The sequence below is a fragment of the Pleurodeles waltl genome, unplaced genomic scaffold (assembly GCF_031143425.1).
Source record: "Pleurodeles waltl isolate 20211129_DDA unplaced genomic scaffold, aPleWal1.hap1.20221129 scaffold_91, whole genome shotgun sequence".
Lineage (NCBI taxonomy): Eukaryota > Metazoa > Chordata > Amphibia > Caudata > Salamandridae > Pleurodeles > Pleurodeles waltl.
In genome coordinates this window covers 1,084,019-1,101,994 of record NW_027150403.1, presented here as the reverse complement: position 1 = coordinate 1,101,994, position 17,976 = coordinate 1,084,019, and the positions used below count along the sequence as shown (strand labels likewise).

The 17,976-nt window shown below is 48.4% G+C and overlaps 10 non-coding genes across 10 annotated transcripts; all 10 read right to left on the bottom strand.

Moving 5' to 3' along the window:
• Positions 1-1,448: 1,448 nt before the first annotated feature.
• On the bottom strand, positions 1,449-1,560 carry TRNAL-CAA (transfer RNA leucine (anticodon CAA)). Its single transcript has 2 exons — positions 1,523-1,560; positions 1,449-1,494 (listed from the first exon to the last, which is right to left on the bottom strand). It is a non-coding gene; the product is annotated as a tRNA-Leu (tRNA).
• Positions 1,561-1,868: 308 nt separating this feature from the next.
• On the bottom strand, positions 1,869-1,941 carry TRNAV-CAC (transfer RNA valine (anticodon CAC)). Its single transcript has one exon. It is a non-coding gene; the product is annotated as a tRNA-Val (tRNA).
• Positions 1,942-2,329: 388 nt separating this feature from the next.
• On the bottom strand, positions 2,330-2,401 carry TRNAL-AAG (transfer RNA leucine (anticodon AAG)). The gene has a single exon. It is a non-coding gene; the product is annotated as a tRNA-Leu (tRNA).
• Positions 2,402-5,892: 3,491 nt separating this feature from the next.
• TRNAP-AGG (transfer RNA proline (anticodon AGG)) lies at positions 5,893-5,964 on the bottom strand. The gene has a single exon. It is a non-coding gene; the product is annotated as a tRNA-Pro (tRNA).
• Positions 5,965-8,584: 2,620 nt separating this feature from the next.
• On the bottom strand, positions 8,585-8,696 carry TRNAL-CAA (transfer RNA leucine (anticodon CAA)). Its single transcript has 2 exons — positions 8,659-8,696; positions 8,585-8,630 (listed from the first exon to the last, which is right to left on the bottom strand). It is a non-coding gene; the product is annotated as a tRNA-Leu (tRNA).
• Positions 8,697-9,464: 768 nt separating this feature from the next.
• Positions 9,465-9,536, bottom strand: TRNAP-AGG (transfer RNA proline (anticodon AGG)). The gene has a single exon. It is a non-coding gene; the product is annotated as a tRNA-Pro (tRNA).
• A 3,040-nt stretch (positions 9,537-12,576) lies between these two features.
• Positions 12,577-12,649, bottom strand: TRNAV-CAC (transfer RNA valine (anticodon CAC)). Its single transcript has one exon. It is a non-coding gene; the product is annotated as a tRNA-Val (tRNA).
• Positions 12,650-13,037: 388 nt separating this feature from the next.
• TRNAP-AGG (transfer RNA proline (anticodon AGG)) lies at positions 13,038-13,109 on the bottom strand. The gene has a single exon. It is a non-coding gene; the product is annotated as a tRNA-Pro (tRNA).
• A 2,621-nt stretch (positions 13,110-15,730) lies between these two features.
• TRNAL-CAA (transfer RNA leucine (anticodon CAA)) lies at positions 15,731-15,842 on the bottom strand. Its single transcript has 2 exons — positions 15,805-15,842; positions 15,731-15,776 (listed from the first exon to the last, which is right to left on the bottom strand). It is a non-coding gene; the product is annotated as a tRNA-Leu (tRNA).
• Positions 15,843-16,610: 768 nt separating this feature from the next.
• On the bottom strand, positions 16,611-16,682 carry TRNAP-AGG (transfer RNA proline (anticodon AGG)). The gene has a single exon. It is a non-coding gene; the product is annotated as a tRNA-Pro (tRNA).
• Between the last annotated feature and the right edge of the window lie 1,294 nt (positions 16,683-17,976).

Sequence of the window (17,976 nt, the reverse complement as noted above, 5' to 3'; positions counted from 1 at the left end):
CACTTGCCGGCTTTCTTCATGTGGCTATGCATTGTACTGGAACCACCACACTATGGAAACAGACACACCTGCTTGCTTTATGTGGCTATGCATTGGACTGGGATGCAAGGATGAGGGCCAATGTTCATGACGCTCAAAGCTGAGCCTTCCGGAACACGATCTCTTCCCTTGGAAGAAAGGAACTGGGATCACTTTCATTCCAAGAGGTGATTTCAGAACTGGACCCGAAATTACCATGGAGAAGCACTGTGCATTTAATGTTCCTACGAGCACTGCTGCTCCAGCACAGAAAAGCAGTTGCAAAGAAATCTTGCATACCTTCATGATGCTGAACCGTCTCGACACCAGTATAAAGCATGTATTGCATTGCAACATGACATCTTACAAGAGTGAAAAGCAGAAATACTCCTGTTTAAAACACAGACTGAACCTATAAAGGTAGGGGTTTGTCTGGGATTTGAACCGAGGTCCTCTCACACCCGAAGCGAGAATCATACCACTATACCAACTAGACTGCCGCTGCATAGTCATTTGAAACATCTTCTGAAGCGTCTTTCAGAAAAGCAGGGCCATTTGGAGGCTCTCTCTCTCTAAGCGTGCCATAGCAATTGATGTTTTCTGTCAAGGATTTTTTGTTTGTCTCTAGCAAGGCAAGAGGTAGTCAAAATGCCCTGTGCCAGTGAGCTGAACTAGGGCACTGATGTGAAAAGCAGACCCTTTCTGGTAGTTGTAACCCGCTGCAAGTCATGGACCCTTGCACCTTAGACTTCCCAACCAGAAGCACTGAAGGGCCTGCTAGCTCTTGCGCCAGAGGAGCATGCCTCTTGGATTCAAGCACACTTGCTCAATCAGCGCTCAATCAGCGCTCGATCAGGCAAGATTTATATTAGTGGCTCATAGGCCTGAAACACTCACCTGGGAGACGCAGGGTGGCTGATTTCTCAGAATGGCCCTTGATGGGGAAATCACCTCCTTCCCCCCGCCTCATTTCAGAATTGTGTGCTAGTCGCAAGACAGTGTTCAGGGGTTCATGGGTACTGCCTACTCCCAGCTGCCTCTCTGTCTTCTTCATGTAAATTGCAAGTCACGAGGAGGCACCATTGCCAATATGCTCCGCCCACCTTACCAAGAAACCTAGTTTGAGCTTGTCTGCCTGTGTTGTTGCAGGGGCAGTGTCTTCTTTGCCCAAAAGGTGGCAGGAGAGCCTCACTTCAAACGATAGAATCAACTGCTTAAGTAGAAACCAGCATGGTAGTTACTGTCATAAAGTGCAGCTCTAACAGAAGGTGTGCCTGAGACGCCCCTTCCAGTAATACACAGAATTTTGATTGAGGGCCCAGCCGATGGGTTGGTGGATTTCTCCTCACATGCCACAGCAGCTTCCAAAGATAGTGGTGTGAGGAGCTGGCTCTGCAAGCAGAGCAAGATTTAAGGGAAGAAAATACACCTGTCAGAAGTGGGATTTGAACCCACGCCTCCATGAAGAGACCAGAAGGCTCAGCTTCACTGAAGATCAAGCTCTTTTGAGTCTGGCGCCTTAGACCACTCGGCCATCCTGACAGCCAAAACAGGGTGCAGGTCGGACTCTTCAGTCTGCACTTGTTGATTTTGCCGCTTGCAATGTTCCTATCAAAGTCACAGCTTTAAAGGCCCCACAATATAACATGGCCAAGAAAAAAAAAAAAAAAACAGAAGAAGAAACAATGCACATGCACGACCACCGAGGGATGCAGATAACTTTTTAGCGTCCTGCAATAGTAAAGCATGTTTTACACAGGTCACAAGTTTTTAAAGGTCATTTCTGTCTAAGTGTGCATTGAGAGAGACTGAGGTTTTAGGGAGCAAACACAAAAGCTGCTGCTTCCAAGTGTTTCTGCCCGGTTTCGAACCAGGGACCTTTCGCGTGTGAGGCGAAAGTGATAACCACTACACTACAGAAACAACCATGGTGGTTTGACTGAAGGAGCACAGTTCCCCTCATATGTTTGCACGATTTCCTCTTTACTTTATCAGCAGTTGCTCGGAATGCGAGGGGTAAGTGTGAAAATTGCAGCGGTGTCAGCCAGCATGCATACACTCAGACGTCCTGAAAAATCCCACAGCTGCGGGCAGAGGCAGACAAATATCTGATGCCTAAATGCCAGGAACGAGAGCCTGTGAAATCATCACACAGGGCGCACTGAGAGCAAGCAGGAAGGAAGCCAAGGCATTGTAATCCATTTTTCGCCTGAGGCAAAAAATATGTTTTGCGCAACAATGCTTCGAGTGGAATGAGAAATGTTGAGGGGTTGTGTATTTTGAGCAGGATTTGATTGTTTTCCGCTAAAATGGGCTCGTCCGGGATTTGAACCCGGGACCTCTCGCACCTTAAGCGAGAATCATACCCCTAGACCAACGAGCCTGGGCACTGAAATGCAACGGCTCCGACCCTGCTCGGAGGGTTGGTGACAGAGAGTGGGAGACTACATCCCAAAGCAAGAAACTGCACATGGTGCTCTCTTCTGCAGTACGACTAGAGTCATTTGCATGGTCTTCATCGAACATGACATAAAAAGCCTCTATCCTTTAGACATTTTGGCCCAGATTTACAAGAAAATGACTAAGCGCGACGCTGTGCCAAATTTGCAAGCCCCACGCGCCGTCATTTTCAAAATGCAGGGAAGCGCCGTATTTAGTAGAATACAGCGCACCCCTGTGCTTCCCCCTGCGCCAGCTCTAAATTAGCTGCTGAGCGCCAATGCAGCCGTTCTTGCACCATGGTACAAGGATGACTGCGTTGAGGGGGAAATTGTTTTTGTGCAGGAAGGGACACCTTCCTGCCCAAAAAAAAAATCTTCAATGGTGATTTGCTCTTACTTCTATGTGTGCTGCAGAATGCATCACACATAGAAAGAGCAAAAACAAGGAGAAATGAAAACATTTCTCCTCAGTGCGCCACTCTAACGACACCCCTGGGATGGCGTTGGATTTTGGCGCTGACGCAGATTTACGCCAACTCCTAAATCTGGAGCAGCATCAAAATGCTATGGTGTTGCTGTGGCACACTCCCAACAACACCCATTGCACGCCCCTTCCAGGGAACGCGCTGCGTGCTAAGGGGCCGTATTTACAAGGTGGTGTTAAGCCACAAAAAGTGGCTGAACGCCATCTTGTAAATACCGCGCAGTGCATAGTGCCACCGGGGCGTCACTAAAAGTGATGCTCCGGTGGCGATAGGGCCTTGTAAGTCTGGCACTTTATTTGCTCAAGGTGTGTGTTCTTGGTGAGGGCAGGAAAGCTATTTTCGCTCTCGTACCTTCCTTCCTTGGCTGGCTTGAATGCTGTAGGCTCAGGCTTCATTGCAAAGGTCAAACAGTGAGCAACTGACTGCCGTAAGCTGGCGCAACTCCTCTTGGTGAGTTGTGACAGATGCCCCAGGAGCGTAGTACCTCACGATGGTGAGGGATAGACACAGTCTCTTTTATCTCAGCTTGCCTGTCAGGTGAGGCAGGAAATGCAAATACTGTGAAAAAGCCCAGCGACTCGAACCAGGGACCTTTCGCATGTGAGGTGCGCATGATAACCACTACACTACACAAACAGACACACTTGCCGGCTTGCTTCATGTGGCTATGCATTGTACTGGAACCACCACACTATGGAAACAGACACACCTGCTTGCTTTATGTGGCTATGCATTGGACTGGGATGCAAGGATGAGGGCCAATGTTCATGACGCTCAAAGCTGAGCCTTCCGGAACACGATCTCTTCCCTTGGAAGAAAGGAACTGGGATCACTTTCATTCCAAGAGGTGATTTCAGAACTGGACCCCAAATTACCATGGAGAAGCACTGTGCATTTAATGTTCCTACGAGCACTGCTGCTCCAGCACAGAAAAGCAGTTGCAAAGAAATCTCGCATACCTTCATGATGCAGAACCGTCTCGACGCCAGTATAAAGCATGTATTGCATTGCAACATGACATCTTACAAGAGTGAAAAGCAGAAATACTCCTGTTTAAAACACAGACTGAACCTATAAAGGTAGGGGTTTGTCTGGGATTTGAACCGAGGTCCTCTCACACCCGAAGCAAGAATCATACCCCTATACCAACTAGACTGCCGCTGCATAGTCATTTGAAACATCTTCTGAAGCTTCTTTCAGAAAAGCAGGGCCATTTGGAGGCTCTCTCTCTCTAAGCGTGCCATAGCAATTGATGTTTTCTGTCAAGGATTTTTTGTTTGTCTCTAGCAAGGCAAGAGGTAGTCAAAATGCCCTGTGCCAGTGAGCTGAACTAGGGCACTGATGTGAAAAGCAGACCCTTTCTGGTAGTTGTAACCCGCTGCAAGTCATGGACCCTTGCACCTTAGACTTCCCAACCAGAAGCACTGAAGTGCCTGCTAGCTCTTGAGCCATAGGAGCATGCCTCTTGGATTCAAGCACACTTGCTCGATCAGCGCTCGATCAATATTAGTGGCTCATAGGCCTGAAACACTCACCTGGGAGACGCAGGGTGGCTGATTTCCCGGAATGGCCCTTGATGGGGAAATCACCTCCTTTCCCCCGCCTCATTGCAGAATTGTGTGCTAGTCGCAAGACAGTGTTCAGGGGTTCATGGGTACTGCCTACTCCCAGCTGCCTCTCTGTCTTCTTCATGTAAATTGCAAGTCACGAGGAGGCACCATTGCCAATATGCTCCTCCCACCTTACCAAGAAACCTAGTTTGAGCTTGTCTGCCTGTGTTGTTGCAGGGGCAGTGTCTTCTTTGCCCAAAAGGTGGCAGGAGAGCCTCACTTCAAACGATAGAATCAACTGCTTAAGTAGAAACCAGCATGGTAGTTACTGTCATAAAGTGCAGCTCTAACAGAAGGTGTGCCTGAGACGCCCCTTCCAGTAATACACAGAATTTTGATTGAGGGCCCAGCCGATGGGTTGGTGGATTTCTCCTCACATGCCACAGCAGCTTCCAAAGATAGTGGTGTGAGGAGCTGGCTCTGCAAGCAGAGCAAGATTTAAGGGAAGAAAATACACCTGTCAGAAGTGGGATTTGAACCCACGCCTCCATGAAGAGACCAGAAGGCTCAGCTTCACTGAAGATCAAGCTCTCTTGAGTCTGGCACCTTATACCACTCGGCCATCCTGACAGCCAAAACAGTGTGCAGGTCGGACTCTTCAGTCTGCACTTGTTGATTTTGCCGCTTGCAATGTTCCTATCAAAGTCACAGCTTTAAAGGCCCCACAATATAACATGGCCAAGAAAAAAAGAAAAAAACAGAACAAGAAACAATGCACATGCACGAGCACCGAGGGATGCAGATAACTTTTTAGCGTCCTGCAATAGTAAAGCACGTTTTACACAGGTCACAAGTTTTTAAAGGTCATTTCTGTCTAAGTGTGCATTGAGAGAGACTGAGGTTTTAGGGAGCAAACACAAAAGCTGCTGCTGCTAAGTGTTTCTGCCCGGTCTCGAACTGGGGACCTTTCGCGTGTGAGGCAAACGTGATAACCACTACACTACAGAAACAAGCATGCTGGTTTGACTTAAGGAGCACAGTTCCCCTCATATGTTTGCACGATTTCCTCTTTACTTTATCAGCAGTTGCTCGGAATGCGAGGGGTAAGTGTGAAAATTGCAGCGGTGTCAGCCAGCATGCATACACTCAGACGTCCTGAAAAATCCCACAGCTGCGGGCAGAGACAGACAAATATCTGATGCCTAAATGCCAGGAACGAGAGCCTGTGAAATCATCACACAGGGCGCACTGAGAGCAAGCAGGAAGGAAGCCAAGGCATTGTAATCCATTTTTCGCCTGAGGCAAAAAATATGTTTTGCGCAACAATGCTTCGAGTGGAATGAGAAATGTTGAGGGGTTGTGTATTTTGAGCAGGATTTGATTGTTTTCCGCTAAAATGGGCTCATCCGGGATTTGAACCCGGGACCTCTCGCACCCTAAGCGAGAATCATACCCCTAGACCAACGAGCCTGGGCACTGAAATGCAACGGCTCCGACCCTGCTCGGAGGGTTGGTGACAGAGAGTGGGAGACTACATCCCAAAGCAAGAAACTGCACATGGTGCTCTCTTCTGCAGTACGACTAGAGTCATTTGCATGGTCTTCATCGAACATGACATAAAAAGCCTCTATCCTTTAGACATTTTGGCCCAGATTTACAAGAAAATGACTAAGCGCGACGCTGTGCCAAATTTGCAAGCCCCACGCGCCGTCATTTTCAAAATGCAGGGAAGCGCCGTATTTAGTAGAATACAGCGCACCCCTGTGCTTCCCCCTGCGCCACCTCTAAATTAGCTGCTGAGCGCCAATGCAGCCGTTCTTGCACCATGGTACAAGGATGACTGCGTTGAGGGGGAAATTGTTTTTGTGCAGGAAGGGACACCTTCCTCCCAAAAAAAAAATCTTCAATGGTGATTTGCTCTTACTTCTATGTGTGCTGCAGAATGCATCACACATAGAAAGAGCAAAAACAAGGAGAAATGAAAACATTTCTCCTCAGTGCGCCACTCTAACGACACCCCTGGGATGGCGTTGGATTTTGGCGCTGACGCAGATTTACGCAAACTCCTAAATCTGGAGCAGCATCAAAATGCTATGGTGTTGCTGTGGCACACTCCCAACAACACCCATTGCACGCCCCCTCCAGGGAACGCGCTGCGTGCTAAGGGGCCGTATTTACAAGGTGGTGTTAAGCCACAAAAAGTGGCTGAACGCCATCTTGTAAATACCGCGCAGTGCATAGTGCCACCGGGGCGTCACTAAAAGTGATGCTCCGGTGGCGATAGAGCCTTGTAAGTCTAGCACTTTATTTGCTCAAGGTGTGTGTTCTTGGTGAGGGCAGGAAAGCTATTTTCGCTCTCGTACCTTCCTTCCTTGGCTGGCTTGAATGCTGTAGGCTCAGGCTTCATTGCAAAGGTCAAACAGTGAGCAACTGACTGCCGTAAGCTGGTGCAACTCCTCTTGGTGAGCTGCGACAGATGCCCCAGGAGCGTAGTACCTCACGATGGTGAGGGATAGACACAGTCTCTTTTATCTCAGCTTGCCTGTCAGGTGAGGCAGGAAATGCAAATACTGTGAAAAAGCCCAGCGACTCGAACCAGTGACCTTTCGCATGTGAGGTGCGCATGATAACCACTACACTACACAAACAGACACACTTGCCGGCTTGCTTCATGTGGCTATGCATTGTACTGGAACCACCACACTATGGAAACAGACACACCTGCTTGCTTTATGTGGCTATGCATTGGACTGGGATGCAAGGATGAGGGCCAATGTTCATGACGCTCAAAGCTGAGCCTTCCGGAACACGATCTCTTCCCTTGGAAGAAAGGAACTGGGATCACTTTCATTCCAAGAGGTGATTTCAGAACTGGACCCGAAATTACCATGGAGAAGCACTGTGCATTTAATGTTCCTACGAGCACTGCTACTCCAGCACAGAAAAGCAGTTGCAAAGAAATCTCGCATACCTTCATGATGCTGAACCGTCTTGACGCCAGTATAAAGCATGTATTGCATTGCAACATGACATCTTACAAGAGTGAAAAGCAGAAATACTCCTGTTTAAAACACAGACTGAACCTATAAAGGTAGGGGTTTGCCTGGGATTTGAACCGAGGTCCTCTCACACCCGAAGCGAGAATCATACCCCTATACCAACTAGACTGCCGCTGCATAGTCATTTGAAACATCTTCTGAAGCGTGTTTCAGAAAAGCAGGGCCATTTGGAGGCTCTCTCTCTCTAAGCGTGCCATAGCAATTGATGTTTTCTGTCAAGGATTTTTTGTTTGTCTCTAGCAAGGCAAGAGGTAGTCAAAATGCCCTGTGCCAGTGAGCTGAACTAGGGCACTGATGTGAAAAGCAGACCCTTTCTGGTAGTTGTAACCCGCTGCAAGTCATGGACCCTTGCACCTTAGACTTCCCAACCAGAAGCACTGAAGGGTCTGCTAGCTCTTGAGCCAGAGGAGCATGCCTCTTGGATTCAAGCACACTTGCTCGATCAGCGCTCGATCAGGCGAGATTTATATTAGTGGCTCATAGGCCTGAAACACTCACCTGGGAGACGCAGGGTGGCTGATTTTCCGTAATGGCCCTTGATGGGGAAATCACCTCCTTTCCCCCGCCTCATTTCAGAATTGTGTGCTAGTCGCAAGACAGTGTTCAGGGGTTCATGGGTACTGCCTACTCCCAGCTGCCTCTCTGTCTTCTTCATGTAAATTGCAAGTCACGAGGAGTTACCATTGCCAATATGCTCCGCCCACCTAACCAAGAAACCTAGTTTGAGCTTGTCTGCCTGTGTTGTTGCAGGGGCAGTGTCTTCTTTGCCCAAAAGGTGGCAGGAGAGCCTCACTTCAAACGATAGAATCAACTGCTTAAGTAGAAAGCAGCATGGTAGTTACTGTCATAAAGTGCAGCTCTAACAGAAGGTGTGCCGGAGACGCCCCTTCCAGTAATACACAGAATTTTGATTGAGGGCCCAGCTGATGGGTTGGTGGATTTCTCCTCACATGCCACAGCAGCTTCCAAAGATAGTGGTGTGAGGAGCTGGCTCTGCAAGCAGAGCAAGATTTAAGGGAAGAAAATACACCTGTCAGAAGTGGGATTTGAACCCACGCCTCCATGAAGAGACCAGAAGGCTCAGCTTCACTGAAGATCAAGCTCTCTTGAGTCTGGCGCCTTAGACCACTCGGCCATCCTGACAGCCAAAACAGTGTGCAGGTCGGACTCTTCAGTCTGCACTTGTTGATTTTGCCGCTTGCAATGTTCCTATCAAAGTCACAGCTTTAAAGGCCCCACAATATAACATGGCCAAGAAAAAAAAAAAAAAACAGAACAAGAAACAATGCACATGCACGACCACCGAGGGATGCAGATAACTTTTTAGCGTCCTGCAATAGTAAAGCACGTTTTACACAGGTCACAAGTTTTTAAAGGTCATTTCTGTCTAAGTGTGCATTGAGAGAGACTGAGGTTTTAGGGAGCAAACACAAAAGCTGCTGCTGCTAAGTGTTTCTGCCCGGTCTCGAAACGGTAACCTTTCACGTGTGAAGCAAACGTGATAACCACTACACTACAGAAACAAGCTTGCTGGTTTGACTGAAGGAGCACAGTTCCCCTCATATGTTTGCACGATTTCCTCTATACTTTATCAGCAGTTGCTCGGAATGCGAGGGGTAAGTGTGAAAATTGCAGCGGTGTCAGCCAGCATGCATACACTCAGACGTCCTGAAAAATCCCACAGCTGTGGGCAGAGACAGACAAATATCTGATGCCTAAATGCCAGAAAAGAGAGCCTGTGAAATCATCACACAGGGCGCACTGAGAGCAAGCAGGAAGGAAGCCAAGGCATTGTAATCCATTTTTCGCCTGAGGCAAAAAATATGTTTTGCGCAACAATGCTTCGAGTGGAATGAGAAATGTTGAGGGGTTGTGTATTTTGAGCAGGATTTGATTGTTTTCCGCTAAAATGGGCTCGTCCGTGATTTGAACCCGGGACCTCTCGCACCCTAAGCGAGAATCATACCCCTAGACCAACGAGCCTGGGCACAGAAATGCAACGGCTCCGACCCTGCTCGGAGGGTTGGTGACAGAGAGTGGGAGACTACATCCCAAAGCAAGAAACTGCACATTGTGCTCTCTTCTGCAGTACGACTAGAGTCATTTGCATGGTCTTCATCGAACATGACATAAAAAGCCTCTATCCTTTAGACATTTTGGCCCAGATTTACAAGAAAATGACTAAGCGCGACGCTGTGCCAAATTTGCAAGCCCCACGCGCCGTCATTTTCAAAATGCAGGGAAGCGCCGTATTTAGTAGAATACAGCGCACCCCTGTGCTTCCCCCTGCGCCAGCTCTAAATTAGCTGCTGAGCGCCAATGCAGCCGTTCTTGCACCATGGTACAAGGATGACTGCGTTGAGGGGGAAATTGTTTTTGTGCAGGAAGGGACACCTTCCTGCCCAAAAAAAAAATCTTCAATGGTGATTTGCTCTTACTTCTATGTGTGCTGCAGAATGCATCACACATAGAAAGAGCAAAAACAAGGAGAAATGAAAACATTTCTCCTCAGTGCGCCACTCTAACGACACCCCTGGGATGGCGTTGGATGTTGGCGCTGACGCAGATTTACGCCAACTCCTAAATCTGGAGCAGCATCAAAATGCTATGGTGTTGCTGTGGCACACTCCCAACAACACCCATTGCACGCCCCTTCCAGGGAACGCGCTGCGTGCTAAGGGGCCGTATTTACAAGGTGGTGTTAAGCCACAAAAAGTGGCTGAACGCCATCTTGTAAATACCGCGCAGTGCATTGTGCCACCGGGGCGTCACTAAAAGTGATGCTCCGGTGGCGATAGGGCCTTGTAAGTCTGGCACTTTATTTGCTCAAGGTGTGTGTTCTTGGTGAGGGCAGGAAAGCTATTTTCGCTCTCGTACCTTCCTTCCTTGGCTGGTTTGAATGCTGTAGGCTCAGGCTTCATTGCAAAGGTCAAACAGTGAGCAACTGACTGCCGTAAGCTGGCGCAACTCCTCTTGGTGAGCTGCGACAGATGCCCCAGGAGCGTAGTACCTCACGATGGTGAGGGATAGACACAGTCTCTTTTATCTCAGCTTGCCTGTCAGGTGAGGCAGGAAATGCAAATACTGTGAAAAAGCCCAGCGACTCGAACCAGTGACCTTTCGCATGTGAGGTGCGCATGATAACCACTACACTACACAAACAGACACACTTGCCGGCTTGCTTCATGTGGCTATGCATTGTACTGGAACCACCACACTATGGAAACAGACACACCTGCTTGCTTTATGTGTCTATGCATTGGACTGGGATGCAAGGATAAGGGCCAATGTTCATGACGCTCAAAGCTGAGCCTTCCGGAACACGATCTCTTCCCTTGGAAGAAAGGAACTGGGATCACTTTCATTCCAAGAGGTGATTTCAGAACTGGACCCGAAATTACCATGGAGAAGCACTGTGCATTTAATGTTCCTACGAGCACTGCTGCTCCAGCACAGAAAAGCAGTTGCAAAGAAATCTTGCATACCTTCATGATGCTGAACCGTCTCGACGCCAGTATAAAGCATGTATTGCATTGCAACGTGACATCTTACAAGAGTGAAAAGCAGAAATACTCCTGTTTAAAACACAGACTGAACCTATAAAGGTAGGGGTTTGTCTGGGATTTGAACCGAGGTCCTCTCACAACCGAAGCGAGAATCATACCCCTATACCAACTAGACTGCCGCTGCATAGTCATTTGAAACATCTTCTGAAGCGTGTTTCAGAAAAGCAGGGCCATTTGGAGGCTCTCTCTCTCTAAGCGTGCCATAGCAATTGATGTTTTCTGTCAAGGATTTTTTGTTTGTCTCTAGCAAGGCAAGAGGTAGTCAAAATGCCCTGTGCCAGTGAGCTGAACTAGGGCACTGATGTGAAAAGCAGACCCTTTCTGTTAGTTGTAACCCGCTGCAAGTCATGGACCCTTGCACCTTAGACTTCCCAACCAGAAGCACTGAAGGGCCTGCTAGCTCTTGAGCCAGAGGAGCATGCCTCTTGGATTCAAGCACACTTGCTCGATCAGCGCTCGATCAGGCGAGATTTATATTAGTGGCTCATAGGCCTGAAACACTCACCTGGGAGACGCAGGGTGGCTGATTTCCCGGAATGGCCCTTGATGGGGAAATCACCTCCTTTCCCCCGCCTCATTTCAGAATTGTATGCTAGTCGCAAGACAGTGTTCAGGGGTTCATGGGTACTGCCTACTCCCAGCTGCCTCTCTGTCTTCTTCATGTAAATTGCAAGTCACGAGGAGGCACCATTGCCAATATGCTCCGCCCACCTAACCAAGAAACCTAGTTTGAGCTTGTCTGCCTGTGTTGTTGCAGGGGCAGTGTCTTCTTTGCCCAAAAGGTGGCAGGAGAGCCTCACTTCAAACGATAGAATCAACTGCTTAAGTAGAAAGCAGCATGGTAGTTACTGTCATAAAGTGCAGCTCTAACAGAAGGTGTGCCTGAGACGCCCCTTCCAGTAATACACAGAATTTTGATTGAGGGCCCAGCCGATGGGTTGGTGGATTTCTCCTCACATGCCACAGCAGCTTCCAAAGATAGTGGTGTGAGGAGCTGGCTCTGCAAGCAGAGCAAGATTTAAGGGAAGAAAATACACCTGACAGAAGTGGGATTTGAACCCACGCCTCCATGAAGAGACCAGAAGGCTCAGCTTCACTGAAGATCAAGCTCACTTGAGTCTGGCGCCTTAGACCACTCGGCCATCCTGACAGCCAGAACAGTGTGCAGGTCGGACTCTTCAGTCTGCACTTGTTGATTTTGCCGCTTGCAATGTTCCTATCAAAGTCACAGCTTTAAAGGCCCCACAATATAACATGGCCAAGAAAAAAAAAAAAAAACAGAACAAGAAACAATGCACATGCACGACCACCGAGGGATGCAGATAACTTTTTAGCGTCCTGCAATAGTAAAGCACGTTTTACACAGGTAACAAGTTTTTAAAGGTCATTTCTGTCTAAGTGTGCATTGAGAGAGACTGAGGTTTTAGGGAGCAAACACAAAAGCTGCTGCTGCTAAGTGTTTCTGCCCGGTCTCGAAACGGGGACCTTTCGCGTGTGAGGCGAACGTGATAACCACTACACTACAGAAACAAGCTTGCTGGTTTGACTGAAGGAGCACAGTTCCCCTCATATGTTTGCACGAATTCCTCTATACTTTATCAGCAGTTGCTCGGAATGCGAGGGGTAAGTGTGAAAATTGCAGCGGTGTCAGCCAGCATGCATACACTCAGACGTCCTGAAAAATCCCACAGCTGCGGGCAGAGACAGACAAATATCTGATGCCTAAATGCCACGAAGGAGAGCCTGTGAAATCATCACACAGGGCGCACTGAGAGCAAGCAGGAAGGAAGCCAAGGCATTGTAATCCATTTTTCGCCTGAGGCAAAAAATATGTTTTGCGCAACAATGCTTCGAGTGGAATGAGAAATGTTGAGGGGTTGTGTATTTTGAGTAGGATTTGATTGTTTTCCGCTAAAATGGGCTCGTCCGGGATTTGAACCCAGGACCTCTCGCACCCTAAGCGAGAATCATACCCCTAGACCAACAAGCCTGGGCACAGAAATGCAACGGCTCCGACCCTGCTCGGAGGGTTGGTGACAGAGAGTGGGAGACTACATCCCAAAGCAAGAAACTGCACATGGTGCTCTCTTCTGCAGTACGACTAGAGTCATTTGCATGGTCTTCATCGAACATGACATAAAAAGCCTCTATCCTTTAGACATTTTGGCCCAGATTTACAAGAAAATGACTAAGCGCGACGCTGTGCCAAATTTGCAAGCCCCACGCGCCGTCATTTTCAAAATGCAGGGAAGCGCCGTATTTAGTAGAATACAGCGCACCCCTGTGCTTCCCCCTGCGCCAGCTCTAAATTAGCTGCTGAGCGCCAATGCAGCCGTTCTTGCACCATGGTACAAGGATGACTGCGTTGAGGGGGAAATTGTTTTTGTGCAGGAAGGGACACCTTCCTGCCCAAAAAAAAAATCTTCAATGGTGATTTGCTCTTACTTCTATGTGTGCTGCAGAATGCATCACACATAGAAAGAGCAAAAACAAGGAGAAATGAAAACATTTCTCCTCAGTGCGCCACTCTAACGACACCCCTGGGATGGCGTTGGATGTTGGCGCTGACGCAGATTTACGCCAACTCCTAAATCTGGAGCAGCATCAAAATGCTATGGTGTTGCTGTGGCACACTCCCAACAACACCCATTGCACGCCCCTTCCAGGGAACGCGCTGCGTGCTAAGGGGCCGTATTTACAAGGTGGTGTTAAGCCACAAAAAGTGGCTGAACGCCATCTTGTAAATACCGCGCAGTGCATTGTGCCACCGGGGCGTCACTAAAAGTGATGCTCCGGTGGCGATAGGGCCTTGTAAGTCTGGCACTTTATTTGCTCAAGGTGTGTGTTCTTGGTGAGGGCAGGAAAGCTATTTTCGCTCTCGTACCTTCCTTCCTTGGCTGGCTTGAATGCTATAGGCTCAGGCTTCATTGCAAAGGTCAAACAGTGAGCAACTGACTGCCGTAAGCTGGCGCAACTCCTCTTGGTGAGCTGTGACAGATGCCCCAGGAGTGTAGTACCTCACGATGGTGAGGGATAGACACAGTCTCTTTTATCTCAGCTTGCCTGTCAGGTGAGGCAGGAAATGCAAATACTGTGAAAAAGCCCAGCGACTCGAACCAGGGACCTTTCGCATGTGAGGTGCGCATGATAACCACTACACTACACAAACAGACACACTTGCCGCCTTGCTTCATGTGGCTATGCATTGTACTGGAACCACCACTCTATGGAAACAGACACACCTGCTTGCTTTATGTGGCTATGCATTGGACTGGGATGCAAGGATGAGGGCCAATGTTCATGACGCTCAAAGCTGAGCCTTCCGGAACACGATCTCTTCCCTTGGAAGAAAGGAACTGGGATCACTTTCATTCCAAGAGGTGATTTCAGAACTGGACCCGAAATTACCATGGAGAAGCACTGTGCATTTAATGTTCCTACGAGCACTGCTGCTCCAGCACAGAAAAGCAGTTGCAAAGAAATCTCGCATACCTTCATGATGCTGAACCGTCTCGACGCCAGTATAAAGCATGTATTGCATTGCAACATGACATCTTACAAGAGTGAAAAGCAGAAAGACTCCTGTTTAAAACACAGACTGAACCTATAAAGGTAGGGGTTTGTCTGGGATTTGAACCAAGGTCCTCTCACACCCGAAGCGAGAATCATACCCCTATACCAACTAGACTGCCGCTGCATAGTCATTTGAAACATCTTCTGAAGCGTCTTTCAGAAAAGCAGGGCCATTTGGAGGCTCTCTCTCTCTAAGCATGCCATAGCAATTGATGTTTTCTGTCAAGGATTTTTTGTTTGTCTCTAGCAAGGCAAGAGGTAGTCAAAATGCCCTGTGCCAGTGAGCTGAACTAGGGCACTGATGTGAAAAGCAGACCCTTTCTGGTAGTTGTAACCCGCTGCAAGTCATGGACCCTTGCACCTTAGACTTCCCAACCAGAAGCACTGAATTGCCTGCTAGCTTTTGAGCCAGAAGAGCATGCCTCTTGGATTCAAGCACACTTGCTCGATCAGCGCTCCATCGGGCGAGATTTATATTAGTGGCTCATAGGCCTGAAACACTCACCTGGGAGACGCAGGGTGGCTGATTTCCCGGAATGGCCCTTGATGGGGAAATCACCTCCTTTCCCCCGCCTCATTTCAGAATTGTGTGCTAGTCGCAAGACAGTGTTCAGGGGTTCATGGGTACTGCCTACTCCCAGCTGCCTCTCTGTCTTCTTCATGTAAATTGCAAGTCACAAGGAGGCACCATTGCCAATATGCTCCGCCCACCTAACCAAGAAACCTAGTTTGAGCTTGTCTGCCTGTGTTGTTGCAGGGGCAGTGTCTTCTTTGCCCAAAAGGTGGCAGGAGAGCCTCACTTCAAACGATAGAATCAACTGCTTAAGTAGAAAGCAGCATGGTAGTTACTGTCATAAAGTGCAGCTCTAACAGAAGGTGTGCCTGAGACGCCCCTTCCAGTAATACACAGAATTTTGATTGAGGGCCCAGCCGATGGGTTGGTGGATTTCTCCTCACATGCCACAGAAGCTTCCAAAGATAGTGGTGTGAGGAGCTGGCTCTGCAAGCAGAGCAAGATTTAAGGGAAGAAAATACACCTGTCAGAAGTGGGATTTGAACCCACGCCTCCATGAAGAGACCAGAAGGCTCAGCTTCACTGAAGATCAAGCTCTCTTGAGTCTGGCGCCTTAGACCACTCGGCCATCCTGACAGCCAAAACAGTGTGCAGGTCGGACTCTTCAGTCTGCACTTGTTGATTTTGCCGCTTGCAATGTTCCTATCAAAGTCACAGCTTTAAAGGCCCCACAATATAACATGGCCAAGAAAAAAAAAAAAAAACAGAACAAGAAACAATGAACATGCACGACCACAGAGGGATGCAGATAACTTTTTAGCGTCCTGCAATAGTAAAGCACGTTTTACACAGGTCACAAGTTTTTAAAGGTCATTTCTGTCTAAGTGTGCATTGAGAGAGACTGAGGTTTTAGGGAGCAAACACAAAAGCTGCTGCTTCCAAGTGTTTCTGTCCGGTCTCGAACCGGGGACCTTTCGCGTGTGAGGCGAACGTGATAACCACTACACTACCGAAACAAGCTTGCTGGTTTGACTGAAGGAGCACAGTTCCCCTCATATGTTTGCACGATTTCCTCTATACTTTATCAGCAGTTGCTCGGAATGCGAGGGGTAAGTGTGAAAATTGCAGCGGTGTCAGCCAGCATGCATACACTCAGACGTCCTGAAAAATCCCACAGCTGCGGGCAGAGACAGACAAATATCTGATGCCTAAATGCCAGGAAAGAGAGCCTGTGAAATCATCACACAGGGCGCACTGAGAGCAAGCAGGAAGGAAGCCAAGGCATTGTAATCCATTTTTCGCCTGAGGCAAAAAATATGTTTTGCGCAACAATGCTTCAAGTGGAATGAGAAATGTTGAGGGGTTGTGTATTTTGAGCAGGATTTGATTGTTTTCCGCTAAAATGGGCTTGTCCGGGATTTGAACCCGGGACCTCTCGCACCCTAAGCGAGAATCATACCCCTAGACCAACGAGCCTGGGCACAGAAATGCAACGGCTCCGACCCTGCTCGGAGGTTTGGTGACAGAGAGTGGGAGACTACATCCCAAAGCAAGAAACTGCACATGGTGCTCTCTTCTGCAGTACGACTAGAGTCATTTGCATGGTCTTCATCGAACATGACATAAAAAGCCTCTATCCTTTAGACATTTTGGCCCAGATTTACAAGAAAATGACTAAGCGCGATGCTGTGCCAAATTTGCAAGCCCCACACGCCGTCATTTTCAAAATGCAGGGAAGCGCCGTATTTAGTAGAATACAGCGCACCCCTGTGCTTCCCGTGCGCCAGCTCTAAATTAGCTGCTGAGCGCCAATGCAGCCATTCTTGCACCATGGTACAAGGATGACTGCGTTGAGGGGGAAATTGTTTTTGTGCAGGAAGGGACACCTTCCTGCCCAAAAAAAAAATCTTCAATGGTGATTTGCTCTTACTTCTATGTGTGCTGCAGAATGCATCACACATAGAAAGAGAAAAAACGAGGAGAAATGAAAACATTTCTCCTCAGTGCGCCACTCTAACGATACCCCTGGGATGGCGTTGGATTTTGGCGCTGACGCAGATTTACGACAACTCCTAAATCTGGAGCAGCATCAAAATGCTATGGTGTTGCTGTGGCACACTCACAGCAACACCCATTGCACGCCCCTTCCAGGGAAAGCGCTGAATGCTAAGGTGCCATATTTACAAGGTGGTATTAAGCCACAAAAAGTGGCTGAACGCCATCTTGTAAATACCGCGCAGTGCATAGTGCCACCGGGGCGTCACTAAAAGTGATGCTCCGTTGGCGATTGGGCCTTGTAAGTCTGGCACCTTATTTGCTCAAGGTGTGTGTTCTTGGTGAGGGCAGGAAAGCTATTTTCGCTCTCATACCTTCCTTCCTTGGCTGGCTTGAATCCGGTAGGCTCAGGCTTCAATGCAAAGGTCAAACAGTGAGCAACTGACTGACGTAAGCTGGGGCAACTCCTCTTGGTGAGCTGTGACAGATGCCCCAGGAGCGTAGTATCTCACGATGGTGAGGGATAGACACAGTCTCTTTTATCTCAGCTTGCCTGTCAGCTGAGTCAGGAAATGCAAATACTGGGAAAAAGCCCAGCGACTTGCTGTATTTGCTTGGCTTCGAACCAGGGACCTTTTGCATGTGAGGTGCGCATGATAACCACTACACTACACAAACAGACACACTTGCCGGCTTCCTTCATGTGGCTATGCATTGTACTGGAACCACCACACTATGGAAACAGACACACCTGCTTGCTTTATGTGGCTCTGCA